Here is a 13,517-nt window from a genome sequence, read left to right as displayed (position 1 = left end):
TATGAGTCACAAACGACTCGATGGCACATAACAACAACAACAACATTACCAAATTGATCTCATTTAAGATGTTGTTAGGTGCTGTAGATTTGAATATAAATCATAGCAACCATATGAACAACAGCTTTCAATCCTGTCCTATCCTTACCATCCTGATCGACCTTAAAATATCATAATGCTCAAGACAAACATTCTTTGTTAGTTAAGCTAAACTATTGTTTCATTTTAAGAAGCTATCTTTGGCTGAATGTAGAAAGATTACCTCAGGGCAGTGGTTTCAGGGGTTTCTCTTCATTGTTTCATAAAATCTAGAGTCTCCATGAATTTTTAATTCTTTTCTGCACTCCCCCTCCTCTTGATTTAGCTAGATATCTTTGATCGAAAAGTTCAATAATGATAGCTGGATATCATGGAGTTCTATAGTAGCATAGTAATGGAAGCAATTGTCCAAGGATCCAATCATGCACACATTCTAGTCCTGACTCTTCTTCTTGGCCACTTTTAAAGAACAAAGTATAATAATTATAAGAGTCAAAACAGGTGGAAGAAGAATGTAGGCAATCGTGCAAAAAAAGTATTTGAAATGTTTAATTGCTCACACACCAAAAACTCTATGATGTCATTGGGGAACTACTAAAGAGATAGCATCTAGAGCAGAGTCTGCAGAGGATCATCAAGCAATAAAGTTATTTTTAAATCAGGAAATAAATTTTAAACTGTCTATGTTTTAAGGTATAAGTAATTTAACACTGGTTTGCAAGTAGTGCCACAATATAGTTTTGCCCCTAAAAGTCTGCTCAAGTTTACTGCATTGAGGGAGTAAATGAAGAAAAATGAAGGAAAGGAAAAAGGATAGGAGCTTTTGAGTAAAAGTGGGAGAGAAAGAAAATTATCTTATAGTCTCCATTTTGCTAACGCCACTCATTCATTTCTGTCCAGTTCTGACTGGACAATTAATATTTGACATTCTATTTCACTTCAGAAGCTATCAGTCACACACAGATTGCCTATCTTTCTCACAAGGAAGGTCTGTGGCCAGAACTTGCCTTCCATTGTATGGAACCAACCATAGCTTCTCACAGGGAATCTCTGGTGGATTAGAATCATCAGAAATGTGTGGCCTGTACATTAGCAGGTGGCTATAATCTATAATCAAAGTCGACTGACTACACCACCATAAAAATCATAAAATATTGTTTGAAATGTCAAAACATAAATCTATAAAATTAGATATGCAGTGGCTATTCAAATCAGGAAGTTGTTTATATACTTACTAAAACAGCCATAAAATAGTCTTATTGGACAACTGTAGTTGTAGAATGGATAAAAAATGATCTTTGGAATGAAATAGGCATTGATTAAATTTATTAGTAGTATAGAATTAAACAGATTACTGATCTCACTACCTCTCCATTTCCTCACTAAAAAATTGAGATTTATAACCATGTCAACCTCAAAGTTGTAAAAAATAAATGGATTAGGGTATATACTGTTAACATAGTATTATGCATATGATATGCAGCTATAAAAAAATAGTTGGTTTCTAACCAATGCAAAATAGCTCACTTTTATAATAAACCTAAGGAAGAGCGAGCTGATTTGAGATATCTGGGTCTATTTTTATTTAAATTCATGTAACAACTGCCATACTCAGTTCCAACCCACAATAAACCTCAGTGACCTAGTTTCTAGGACTCTACGTAGGAGACTGCCTACCTTTCACCCATGAAGCAGCTAGTGGATTTGAACTATTGACCATTCAGCTATCAGAGAACCATGTAATGCATCATGCCAGAAGAGGTGCTGGTTACTTAATAACTCTGAGATTTTGTTTCTTCTGATAAATAGAGACAAAAATTCTTGTCCTCTGGAAAGAACTGATGTAAGGAGAATATGGCTATTGCAATTAGTCAGCAAGAACAAGATATTTATAACTGTTCAAAAAGGGGACAGGGAAAGGCAGAAGGTGGAAATCTCTAAGGCAACAGAGATTAGGGGACAGATTTTGGGGGAGGGGGTAAAGAAATAGGGAAAATGCAAAGAAGACTTGATGAAATACAGTGAAAAAAGACATTGGTCAATAGTAAATAATTATATACAACACAATATATACAAATGATTGTACTAAATATAATGTACATGAATGAAATACAATATATGAATGATTTTAAAACCCACAAAAAAATTCTTGTCCTAAATCAGGTTGCTTTTCATATGAGGCAATATATGTGATGGCAAAATGAAAATTCTGAAGTAATGACTGTTTTTAAGGTACTATCTAGGGAGGTCTGGTGGCCTAGTTGCAGGAAGCTGTGCTGCCATCCTGAAGGCACTTGGTTCAAGGCCTCCAACTGTACCATGGGAGAAGGAAGGGCAATCCCTTCCCGTGTGATTAAGTGTCTCTGAAAAACCTGCCAGAGGGTCACCTATGAGCTGTTTCAACTCTGCAATAAGCAACAACAATGGTCTGATTCTGATATTTTTATTGTAAGCAGTATTACCTATAAAAATATGGTTATGAGGTGTAGCATATATATTTTTCTAGAAAAGCCTTGGGCTAAAAGTGAAGGGGTCTGGACCCCAGGCCCAGGAAGACCACTAGGCCAGACACCTATTTAGAGCCTCCTCATTCTTGTTTTCAGAGTAAAGAACTACGTCCCATAGCCTCTAAATTACCTACTACAGATCCAATTGTATAATTTTCATCCTCACAGGAACTACATTTAATGTTCAATAGTCCACATTTCTTTCTAGGACACTAAACTGCACTTAAAAATGAAGCAAAAATAGGATTTATTATGGGTCAAGCATCTCCGTAACCCAGAGTCAATGCAATCTCACATTAGTTAACTTTTCACACGCTTTAATCTGTGATGACATTCAGAAATGAGCAGATTATATACAATTAACCCATCAGAGCACATTTATCTGGCTTCACCCTAAAAGGGATTTATGCAACACCTCTTGACCAAAGAAGATTTCTGCAGAAAGTGGTCAGAACCAGAAGAAGAAAAAAAGAAGCTGATAAAATCCCAACAGGGAAAGAAAATTGAACATGAGATTTACTATTTTTAAATTCTTTTCTAACCAACAAAAACCATTATTTCCTACCATTCAAGTTTCATCTCATTACTATGGATTGTTTTTTTTCCATACATAATACCAGAAAGGTTAAAAAAGGAAAAGGCCAAGGGCATATAATGCTAGAGAAAACTATCTTTCTGATAATGTAGTTGATCACTAACCTTTCTCATTATGTTCTGAGGTTCAGAAGCCTGAACTCTGAGCTCAATGAAAGCCTGCATATGGTATTTCACTGTTGAGAATTGTTGCTTCTTTTGCCTTGTTTGCCTAAAAGAACATCATTATGTAAATAGTATTAATCATTGTACCTACTCAAAATGAAGAGTAAGAACAGTTAACAGAAAATATAGTTTCTCAACTTGAGCACCACTTTAATTTAGGGATGGGTAATTTTCCATTGTGAGGGCTCTTCTGTGGACTGTAGAATGTATAGCAGCACCTCCCAGCCTCTACCCACTAGACGCCAATAGTATCTACTCTGTGCTTCCCTGATACTGACAATAAAAAAGATGCAGACATTGTCAAATATATCCTGGGGAGACAAAATTGCCTTAATTGGGAATCACTGATGTAGACAAAGCCTCTAGTTATCCAACACTAAACTCATTACCCTGTATGTCATTAAAACACTCAATTTACTGTCATTGAGTTGGGACCAAGTCATAGCTGACCATCCATTGACTTTCTGATGCTGTAAATCACCTAGGAGATTGATTATTTTTCTTCTAGCTACTGATGGATCTGAACCAAGTTTTTGGGTTAGCAGCACAAGTCCCTACCAACTTGTCACCTATAATTAGAATGTCCTTTAAATTTTATTATAGGAAATAAAGCCCTTGTTGGTTAATAAAAGAATCTGTTTTGAAATTCTTTTTCTCCAATAGTTCCCTTGATGGAGGAGTGATTGCTTGGCAGAAAGCCACTGCAAAAGCTATGACACTTTCCACTCCTCAAGCAAATCACTCATACAAATTTGCTGAGATTCTTAGCACCTGAGGGAGGACCAAAAAAAAGCATCTTGGAGTTCAAACGCCTCAAACAACTGAGCATTTTAATGCTGGGCAAATGTGTACAAGCATGTGTGTGACTGCATGGTGTATACATATGCTTTAATCTCTATCTTTTTCTTTAACCATAACATCTATTGTTAGTTGTCATCACCTCTATAGCTATTCATAGTGACACAACATATAACAAGGCAAAATACTGTGTAGTCCTGTACCATCTTCACAATTGTTCTTATATTTAAGATTATTGTTGCTGCCAATGTCTCAAACCATCTCATTGATGGTACTTCTCTTTTTTTACTGAACTTCAAAATTCCACTAACGTTGTAATTCAAACACGTCAGTTCTTTCTTATGCACCATCCAGCTTCCACAGGTATATGAGGTGATTAAAAATATCAATGTTTGGAGCTAGCATACTTTGATATTCAAAGAGATTTTTTTTGTTCTTTTTTACACTTGAAAAAGGTCTTTTTTAGATTTTCCCAGTACTATTTGCTGCACAAGGTCAAAAACTGAAGCTTTCAATATGGACTGAATTTTAATATCAAGAAAACAAAGATCCTCACCACTGGGCCAATGGGCAACATTATGACAGAGAAGAGGTTGAGATTGTCAACAGCTTTAGCTTGCTTGGCTCCACAATCAACACTTTTGGTACCAGCAGCCAGGAAATCAAACGATGAATTGCACTGGGAAAATTCAGCTGTCAGGGACCTCTCCAGAGTAGTGAAAAGCAACAAGGTCAATTTAAAGGCTAAGGTGCGCTTGATCCTAGTCATAGTCTTCACAACTACTTGCTGTGCATCAGAGAGTTGGAAAATGAGTAAGGATGACCGAAGAAGAATTGATGTCTTTGAGTTGTGATGTTCGAGAAGAATACTGAATACCATGGACTTCCAGAAAAACAAATAGGTCTGTCAAGGAGAAGTTTAAACAAAGCTGTTCCTTGGAGGCAAGAATTTTGAAGCCCCATCTCATATACTTTTAGCATGTTGCCAGGAGGGACAAATCCTTAGAGAGGGACATCATACTTGGAAAGGTAGAGGATCAATGCAAGAGAGGAAGCCTCTGGATGAGATGGATTGACACAGTGACTGAAGTAGTGGGAGTAGGTGTGTCAGAGACAATGGAATTGGCTTAGAATAGGACAGGTTTCAGGTCTGTACATATTGCCACTCTATGAGTTGCAAGTGACTTTATGGCTCAAAACAACAATGTATGCTTTAGGGGTAAGGAGTTGGGCTACCAACCAAAATGTATGAGGTTCAAATCCACTAATTACTCCACAGGAGAAAGATAGACAATTTCCTTCTGTGTGATTTACTGTGTATTAAAACCCTCTACAGGGTCAGCTGTGAATCACAACAAGATACATCTTCTGAGATCCTGACTCCTATTCCCATGGACACTAACTGTGGTCTATGAATAGGTTCCACATGAAAGTGCTCTGAATACCTATTTTTTAAAAATCTGATTTATAATTTATCATGATATACACACTCCAGTGCCTGAGGATTCAGTGAAACACTTTCAGGAACCTAGGTTATATCATCTGCATATCTAGGTTGTGAATGAATCTTCCAACCATTCTAATAGTCCAGCCTCTTAGATCATTTGCTCTGCATACAGACTGATAAAACCCTAATGTACAACTTTCCTGATTTTATACCATATAGTATCCTTTGTTCTGTATTAGTATCTTACCTTTTGTTCTATGCATAGGTTCTACATTATTACCAGTAACTGTTGTTTTGGTTTGGTTTTTTTTTTTAATTCCTGTTGTTTGCAATGTTAGCCATAATTTGCTTTGATATATACAGTTTCCAGAAAAACAGATGCAATCATCTTTCCAAGACTCTTTGCTTTCAGCCAAAATCTATCTGGTATCACTAGCAATCTCTTTCTTTCCATGTTCCTTTTCAGTTTGAGAAACGCACAGTACCTTGGTTCTTTTTGGTTTTCTAATTCTACATCTTTGCACATTTCACAATAATATTTTTCTTTGTCACCTTGAGTCCAGAATGAAGGCTGCACAGTGGAGTGACTCGGGAATGGGGCAGATTTTATATCAATGAAATAATTTTACTTTTCAAAGAAAAGAGTGAATGGGGTGGGGGGCAGTGGATAGGGAGAAAAATGCAACAATGAATAAATGGAAATCTAAAGTCTCTGTAAATGGTCATTAAAATTAATAATAAAAAAATAATCTCTTCATCATTTCTTCCTTTCACCTTGCCTTCTTTATATTCAAGAACAAATCTCAGAATATCTTCTGACTTCTGTTTTGGTCTTTTCTTCTTATACTGTCTTTGAAATGCCTTTGAACTATGGTATTAGAGGAAAGTGTTGAGTATTCCAGGGACTTCCAAAAGAACAAACAGATATTTCTTGGGGAAACTGTGGTCAGTGTGGTTCTTGGAGGTAAAGATGGCAAAGTTTCATCTTTATAAATCTGGACATGCAGCTAGGCAAAGCTATTCTTTGGGAAGAGATGTCATTCTTGGAAAGATGGATGATCAGCAAAGGAGAGGAAGACTTCTAATGACATAGATTGACACAGCGACTTCAGCAATGGGCTTTAATGTGTCAGAGATAGTAAGGGTGGCAAAAGATAGGGCAGGGTTCATGTCAGCTGTTCTTAGGGTAACTATGAGTCATACTTGATTTAAAAGCACCTAACAACAGCAACAATGGAAATTATAGGGAGTTCTGGTTGCCTCACAGTAAGGAGTCAGTGTAACCTCAAAAGCATGGGAGTTCAAATCCACCAGCTTATCCACAGGAAATCGGTGAGCAGTCTCCTCCTGTGCCATTTACAGCCTCTGAAAATTCTCTAGAGGGTCAGCTATTGAGTGAGATCTGATTCGACAGTACATAACAACAACATAGATAAAAATGTCCTTTGAGAATCTATCTTAAAAGTTTCTAATATTGTTTCTGAAAGAAGTTTTTCTATGATAGGACAAATGCAGAAATATTCTGACTGATGTGCTGCAAATGACCAATAATCCTTGAGGCAGCAGCACACAATAGAATGCCAGGTTTCTAGATGAACTTGGGTAAAAGACTCTCAGTTGCCCACCGTTTCCTAAAATATATTTTTAAATTTTTGCATAACTCAATATAAATCCTGGGACTGCATCAGCTCTTTTATTTAAAGACTTTCACATAATTCTATTATGGATTTCTATATACAGAAGTCATATATATATATGTATATATGTGTGTGTGTGTGTGTGTGTGTGTGTGTGTGTGTGTGTGTAATTACAGAATAACTGTGAGTTCATTGTGAGTGGCCATAAGGGCTGTACAACAAGGAAATGCAGAATCACTGCAATGCATTTTAGCTCCTAATAAATAATTGATATACAACATGTAATTTTATCTGTTTAGGAAATTCAAGGCCAGCCAGTGTCTGGCATTATGCTGGACAGGAGACACATAATGTTAAACTAGAGAGAGACAATCCTTCTCCTATCAGAGCATATATTTAGTTAAAATGCATGTGGTTTTTGTATGGCAGTAAATTAATTCAAATTCATAATTACCTTAAAGGACAAAGTAGAACTAACTCCCTAAGGTTTCTTGGCAATAAAGTTTATGTACGCCTACCTCCAGCACTCTACTATTGAAAACTTACCAATGGTTTCAAAACAACAACCTTTCAGTTAACAGTTAATTACTTAACCACTACACCACCAATTGTTGTTATTGTTATATGCCATTGAGTCAACTACAACTCATCATGAACTTATGCATGATAGCTCTGGACCATGCTCTATCCTGAGCCAATCTCACTGTCACTGGCACCCCTACCCTCCTTACCCTAGTTACAGTGTCAATCCATCTCATCCGGGGTCATCTTCTCCTTCTCTGTCCTTTGACCCTTCCAAACATGATATTCTTCTCTAAAGACTGGTACCTCTTGGCTACAAGGTCAAATGATGTGAGATTCCATTTCAAAATCCTTGTCTCTAAGGAAAAGCTTGGTTTCACTCATCCCAGGACACAATGAGAACACCTCAAAAATGTAGCAAGAATACCAATGGTTTTACTTTTTTCATTTCTATACATGTTAAAGCTCTAGTGGCACAGTTTATAGTGAGTTGTAATACTAACTAAAAGGTTACATGTTTTCATTGTTCTAATCTAATAGCCCCTCAGTGGGAGAAAGATGAACAATCTCCCCCCGCACACTTTACAACAGGAGAAATTTGATGGAGGGATGCTTGGTATAAGTCAGAACGAGTTCAACAGCATTGATTTTGAGTTCTGAGTTTGAACATCTGAGTGTCTAAGGTTCATTATTCAGATATCTTTCTTAGTCAATCATTATCTTGTGCTGAAGTAATTACTGTATTAAGGAGAGAGGATTAGAATGACATATAAGCCTCACTCTACTGAAGGCTTATATAAGCTCATGGGACACCAGTGCTAAGCACTTTCTTTTGTGGAATACTTACCTGGAACAAAGCATCCAGCCTGCATCACCCACAGACATCATCCAACTATACCACAACTGACAGTCCACAGGATCGTGGCCCATTGCTCACCAAATTCTGCAAAACCTGCCTGCATATCTACAGTCACATGAGTCATTCCACTGGTCAGTCTAAGTTTCTGCAAGACCTTCTAGTGAACACCAAACACAGTGTACATAGAGGAGCTAGGGAAATGAACAAAGGAGTTATTGATGCCAGAAATAATGGACTTATACAGCACATCAAGCATTTGGGATACTAATGTCTTGACATTTCTTCTAACTACTAGTCTGCTACTAATCATAGCAGAATGAATTACAAAAATAGAAAACAAAAATTTATAAATGTTTATACTTTTTTTTATTATTGAACAATTACAAATAGGAAGATAGCATTTGCTAACAAGACATGTCCAAAATATTTCATAAGGCCACTATTATGAAAATAGAAGGAGGAAAACTGAGCAAGATATGTGTAAATGTTCAAAGGGGAAATGGTAAGGAGAGAAAGTGGGCAGGAGAAGGTGAGAAATTCACCAGGATGACAGATGTTAGTGGTGGATGGGAGTGAAGAAATGGGAAAGGTTCGATGGGGACTTGAAAAGATGGGGTAGGGGTAGGGGTGGGCAGGAAGAAAAGTGCAACAATGAATTAATGGAAATCCAAAGTCTCTGTAAATTTTCATTAAAATTAATAAAAAAAGAAAAGATGGGGTAATAATAGGCATAGAGCAAGGGTGTATGAAACATAATGTATATGAATGATTGTATAAAATGCAAGATACATAAATGAAACACAATGTATAGGAATGATTATGTAAACACACGAAGTATATGTTCAAAGCATGATGTATATGAATGATTATATGGAAACCAATAAAAAATTTTACAAAAATAATGAAAAAAGATGTCCAATTTTTTTCCAATTGAAATTAGTTCCACAAAATGTCCCCTCAAATAAAGTTTCATGGACAAATAAGCATAGGAATCAATACATGCTATATAATACACACAATATTTAAACATAAATAAATGAAAAAAATTCTCACTAGAATTCCAGACTTTTCATACTAAAGAAAGAAAAGTCAGGATCTTGGAGAAGTGGGAAAGGAAATAAGAATGAAAAATGAAAGGAAAAGAAGGAAAGAAAGCCAAATTACATTAAAATTCTGGTGTTGCTGCAAATGACAAAAAGTACTTATCATGAACAGAATATCTAAAAATCAAACCAAGGGGGAAAAAGAACATGTATGGATAAAGAAATGACAAAGACTTGATGAACTGATGAATAAATGGAGACACTGATAAACAGACAGAAATATAAATGGACAAACAGACATGAGAAAAAGAAAGGAAGACACTTAGATATAGTTCTTCCCTTTTTATTCTCCAAAATAAAAGAACTTAACAGAAGATTTCAAAGTGTAGCTAAAGAAGACAAAGCAAAATATTATAATGGAATGTACAGAGAGATGGAATTGTAGAATAAAAGGGAAGTACTTGTCCTGCATTTTCCCAGCTGAGAGAACTGAAAAATAAATATAAGCCTCAATTTAAAATATTGAAAGTTGCTAAGGACAACATATTGAATGACTCAGGAATCATTAAAAGAAGATGGAGGGAACACACAGAGTCACCATATCAAAAAGAACTGACTGATGCTGAAAAATTTCAAGAAGTATCATATGAGCAAGAGCCCATGGTAATGAAGGAGAAAGTGTAAGCTGTAATGAAGGTATTGATAAAAAACAAGGCCCCAGGAATTCATGGGGTTCCAGTTGACTTGTTTTATTTAATAGCTGCACCTCTGAATGTATTCAATAGACAATGCTAAGAAATGTGTAGGACAACTCTCTGGCCAATATATTTGAAGAGATCCAGTTTTATTCCTTAGAATGGTGATCCAACAGAATGTGGAAACCATCTAATATCATTACTATCATGTGCAAGCAAACTACTGCTGAAGACCATTCAAAAACAAATAGAACATCACATAGATAGGGAAGTTCCAGAAGTTCAAATAGAATCTAGAAGAGGCCATGACTGAAAGTAAAGAATATCAGAAAAATGTCTATTTTATGCTTTATAGATTATGCAAAGACATTTGACTGCACAAATTATGGCTAACATTGAGAATAATGGAATCCCAGAGCACTTAATTGTGCTCATGTGAAACCTGTACCTAGACCAAAAGGCTGTTGTGCAAACAGAGAAAGGAAATAAGTTCTACATGGCTTAAAATTAAGGAGGAAGTGTGTCAGAGTTATATTCTTGCTCCACAGCTATTTGATCTGTATGCTGAGCAAATTATTTGAGATGCTGGACTCTATGAAGAGGAATGTGGCATCAGGATTGGAGGAAGATTCGTCAGTGACCTACATTATGCAGATGACAGAACCCTGCTTGCTGAAAGTGAGGAGGACTTGAAGTACTTGTTGCAGAAGAACAAAGAACACAGCCATTAATATAGACTGTGTCTCAACGTCAAGTAAACAAAAATCCTTACCAGTGGACAAATAAGCAACATCATGATAAATGGAGAAAAGATTGAAACTGCCACCTTTATCGTATTTGCATACATAATTGATACCCTTTGACCCAACAGGAAATCAAGTGATGTATTAAAGTAGGAAAATCTGAAGTTAAGGGCCTCTACAAATTATTGAGGGGCACTGATGTCAGTTTGAGGACTAACGTGCATCTTATTCAGGCCATGTTCTTCCCATTCACTTGCTAAGCATCTAAAAGTTGGACAATGAATAAGGATGACAAAAGTATTGATGCCTTTGGGCTATGGTATTGGAAAAGAGCACTGAACATCCCATGGATGGCCAAAAGAGTGTGTGTGTGTCTGTGTATGTATGTATAAAGTCTTGGAGGAAGTACAGCCAAACTGTTCTTTGGAGGCAGAAATGATAACATTTTGACTCACGTGCTTCAGGCATGTTCAGTATAGAAAGGGGCTGTTTGTCCTCCTCCAGAATAGAAGGAGGGACATAACGCTGAGAAAGGCAGAGGATTAAGGAAGGAGAAGATGACTCTCACGAGGTGGATTGACACAATGACTGCTACAATGGGCTGTAGTGTCAGGAAGAGTGAGGACGGCACAGGATAGGACAGAGTTCAGACCTGTTGTTCATAGGGCCGTTATGGATTGTACTCCACTCAACAGCACCTAACAACTACAACTTGTGCTGTAGTACATTATATAAACCATAAATAAGGGTATCTGTGCTGTAGTATGTTGCTCTGTTAATCAATAGGGAAGCCGTTCATTCAAATCCACCAACCTCTTGGAGGAAAGGGCAGTTTCCTCATTATCACTTGTAGCCTGGAAAATCCACAGTGAATTGACAGCAGTGAGACTTATAAAAACCTTGTGACGTTTATCTCTTTAGAAGCACCCATGACTAAGATCCACATTAGGCTTCAAACTATTTGAATCAATTTCTCTTTGCTGCAGTCGGAGCGAACCCATAGCTAACCCTCCAGAAAGTTTCCAAGGCTGTAAATCACATGGGAAGAGATTGCCCACCTTCTTCTGACAAAGCAGCTGGCAGATTTAGACACTGGAAAGGGACAGCCTCTAATTTAGCACCAAACTCCCTACAGATTATACCAACAGAGCATCTTTATCTAACTGAGGTAATGCAAGCATACCAATGCCACTGAGACTTTGAGAAATCTGAATATAAAGACAAAATTGGTGTTTAATTTCATTTAAACTCTTAATAGCACAGCTAATTAATGAACAAAACATTTTAGGAGGTATTAATGCAGGATCTAATGGTAAGAAGCTATCCTGCCAATCCACAGGTATATAGTTTGAATCAACCAACTGCTCCGTGGGAGAAAGATGTGCTATTTCTTCCTCTGTGATTTAATGTTTCTGAAAACTCACTGGAGGGTCAGCTACGGGTCAGAGCAAACTCATGGCACATTCCAACTACAAAATCAACTGTAAGGAAGGGAGCTCTGGCAGCCTAATGGTAAGAAATTGCACTGCCACCCAAGAGACGGATGGTGTGAATAAATCAGCTGCTCTGCAGGAGAAGATAAGTGATCTCCTATGGGTTAGTTCCAGTGCTACCCAGTGCAACAGCAGTGAATTGTTGTTGAATGTAGAGAGCTCTAGTGGCCTGGACTGTGGGAGCTGAGCCACTCATACAAAGGCAACAGGTCTCCAGCAATTCAAATATACCTTTGGCTTTACTGAAGAAAGATTGACAGTCTACTCCTATATGATTTACCTGACTGAAAGGTTTTTCAGTTTTATTATAGAAATATAAAGTTTTTTTAAAAAGTTTAAAGTTATTAACAAATGACTGGAGAAAATATAATAAGGGAAGAAAATGGAGAGAAAAATAGATAAAGATTGTCCTTGTAACTCTAACCTCAAAGTGTTTAAACATTCATCAACCATGAAAGCAAAACCCTAAATTAGATAGCCGGTTAACATTTCAATGAAGACTTCATTTTGTAATTCTAATGCCTAAAAGAACTTGCTCTCATTACAAAGATCTCTTATTATGATACTGTAGCTTGATTATAATACATTACTGATTGTTATTGCCATTGTCTAGTGCCATCAAGTCAACTACAACTCACAGTAACCCTATGAACAATAAATCTGAGCCTTGCCCTATTCTGCACCATCTGTATGATCTCCAACATTTTCAGCCTATTGTTACAGTCACTGTGTCAATCCATTTTGTTGAGAGTCTTCCTCTCTTTCTCTGACCCTATACCTTTCCCAGTATGATATCTTTTGTTCAAGAAATGAACCCTCTTGCTGATATATCTAAGGTATATGAGACAAGCATGCAAGCAAGATTCTAATGAAGATTATCCCAAAACGACTGGAACAGCACATCAGCAGAGAATTGCCAGAAGTCCAGGCTGGGTTTAGAAGGGGTCGTGGTACTAGGGATATTGTAGCTAATGT

This window comes from Elephantulus edwardii, unplaced genomic scaffold (assembly GCF_000299155.1).
Source record: "Elephantulus edwardii isolate Elephantulus edwardi_28Jun2011 unplaced genomic scaffold, EleEdw1.0 scaffold00085, whole genome shotgun sequence".
Classification (NCBI taxonomy): Eukaryota; Metazoa; Chordata; class Mammalia; order Macroscelidea; family Macroscelididae; genus Elephantulus; species Elephantulus edwardii.
Note: the sequence above shows the minus strand (reverse complement) of the source record.